The sequence below is a fragment of the Aphanomyces astaci genome (assembly GCF_000520075.1).
Source record: "Aphanomyces astaci strain APO3 unplaced genomic scaffold supercont1.171, whole genome shotgun sequence".
NCBI lineage: Eukaryota > Oomycota > Saprolegniomycetes > Saprolegniales > Verrucalvaceae > Aphanomyces > Aphanomyces astaci.
The window spans coordinates 1-2,776 of record NW_009798434.1 but is presented as its reverse complement, the minus strand read 5'-3'; positions in this window follow the sequence as shown (position 1 = coordinate 2,776).

Genomic DNA, 2,776 nt, shown 5'->3' with positions numbered 1-2,776 from the left:
GAGAAGTCAGACTTAGAAAACGTAGTGGTACCATGTAAAACATTTTCATATTTTGTAATGCATGCACTTAATTTCGCGATTCCAGGGGATAGAACTCGGGACCAATTGCAATGACCGGTACCCTTATTTTGCGAGGGTTCATGCCCAATAGGGAAACCTGGCGGACCAATGTAAGTAGAGGGGGTATCCCCTCTACTTCTTGGATGGCAAAGGTGTTCAATATTCCTTTTTATTGACCAATCAGGGCGTTGTCTGCATTGTCGTATGAGCCAATCATAGCAATGTCGGATGGAGTTGTCGTATTCGCCATGTTATCCACACATAAACTCTTGCTAACTCTCTGAAATGAAACCAAGAGGCCCTCTGTGGGAATTCGCGTCGCTCAAAGAGTGAAATGGGAGTAGAAGCGTAGTTGGGAAATAACTCTCGGAGAAGAGTTTGGTTTTATAGAAGAAATGGAATTCTACAGTACTATAAATAGTAGAAAATTCGAGCGACATTTTTATGAAAAGCTGAAAAGTCATAATACTGTTTTAAACACGTATTAAACCTAATTTATCTATCCGGATATAGAACACCGTCCATTCCCGTTTGGAGGGAGAAAAGATGACTTGTTTGTGGAATTCGTAAGGTACTTCTGATTATTAACCAATCAGTGTGCAAGACGATCATTTTTATCAATTCAAAAATGCAGAAGATCAAGTTTCCAGCGACTCAAACAACTCGTTCCTACATCAGCTTAATGCTCATGTCAGCAGCTCATCGCATTCTCGAGTACAATCACTGTCATTTTTTCTCAGTGTTTAGTCCTTATTTTGTAAACTCTACCCGATGAAGTCGACATCGAATGACGAATGGTCGATGCGAATTTCTCGTTAGGAAGGACCAGCAGCATCACTACCGGTACTACTTCATGGTTTTGGTCGCCTGGGGCCAACACCCAAGGTTCCAAGTCAAAATGAGGAAGTGATGGGTAGAACTACCGTCACTAAGATAAATATTATCGGGGCATAGTCACCGAAGGTTTGACCAAATCAAGTCGCTTGCCCGAGCCGTGCAGTTGTCTAGACATTAGGCATTGGGCAATAGTTTCAACAAATAGTGTAAACATGAGTATCAGGGTTCTCGTCGTGGTCTACTGGTTGTCCACGTGGAATAGGAAATCCATGAAGTCGCTTTAGAAGATCAACGAGTAAATTGATGTAAACGACTTATCTACAGTACCAGTAGTTGACAATCTTGGCTGATGTGATTACTTGGTTTATGCCAAAATGCAAAACTAGTAGAATGTCCACATTTTACACTACACCATTACCCAATCAAGTTGGACTTTTTTCCAATCAATGTGGTTCGGATATAAAAAACAATAATTTGACGAAGGTTGGAATGCACAAAAGTTCGGTAATGCTGTTACGTTGTGCTCTCAGAGAGGACGCCACACCCAATCGGTTCAAATTAATTTAATCCGTTGCTAAATGTGGATATGGAGCTGTCGTCGTCTATCGTTCGTTTGCTTGTGTCTATTCCACTACTTTCACGTCGGTCTGTGAAGGTCCTCGTAGCCTGAAGGTTCGTCGTGGTGGCGACGAGTCCTGTGGCGAGCCCAAAGAAATCCAACTGCTGGTGCGACGACAAGATTGAAGGCGACCAAGGTTGGTATGTGCGACGAAACCCTAGCCCAGCACTTCCACCACAGCACCCACAACGTCAAGAATAACGGGGCGGGCCACTCCCTATGCTGAGACAAGGCGAGGGCCAAGTCGTACTGCATGACCATTGCTCAGGCTCAAGTGTGCGGGTAGGAGCAAGGGATCGCATTCTTCTACTGTAGATCACAACCAAATAGCCGCAGCCTGCAGCTAGTACTGATCTCCCCACCAGTTCGAAACGGTGCACATTCGATAATTTTTATAATCGGATAAAAATACTTCTTCGGAGGTAATTTCAAAAAAACATTCAAACTTGGACGTTTCGGAATGAAGGCGCGGATGTCCTTGGCGGACAAAACCAACTTGTACACTGAGCACATGAAGAAACTCTATGCCACAGATTCCGAATTGGCACTGTGGGCGATGGAAGCATTTAAGCTGGCATCACCACGAGCAAAGGCAGTTGGAATACTATTAAACGCCACCATACAATTAGCCAGCTAGCGGATCTCAAGTCACGATCAATGGATCGAGTTGTGTGCATGCCCGAGCTCGAGACCAAGATCCTATCATGGGTATTGCGGTGCGAAGAACTCGGTGTGTGTGTCACTGGTGAACTAGTTCGAAAACAAACGAAGTCGTACTACGATGAATATCAACTGGACACGAATTGGCCCCTCAAGTTCTCAAAAGAATGGCTCTACAAATTCCAATAAAAGAACGGTTTGTCCAGCAAGCGCCAGCATGGCGAAGCAGGTTTGACCCCCGCGAAGCAGTGCGAACAAGTCTTGGAGACAACGCGTGGCTATAGCGCATGTGACGTCTACAACATGGATGAGACATCGTTCTTCTGGTGTATGTCGCCTAACCGATCGATCACAAGGAGCCAAGCATTTAAGCTGGCATCACCACGAGCAGGTGTCTCTTCAGTTAATTCAGCGACTTTAACTTTCGTGGACTTGTCGCATATGTGAAAAACCAAACCCCGTTGCTCAAACCTGCGACGCTCATCTTTCTCCCTCGAAATGGGAATGGACGGTGTTCTATATCCAGATAGATAAATTAGCTTTAACAGTTTACAGATTAAAACAGTATTCTGACTTTTGTTTTTTAATCATCCGGACTTT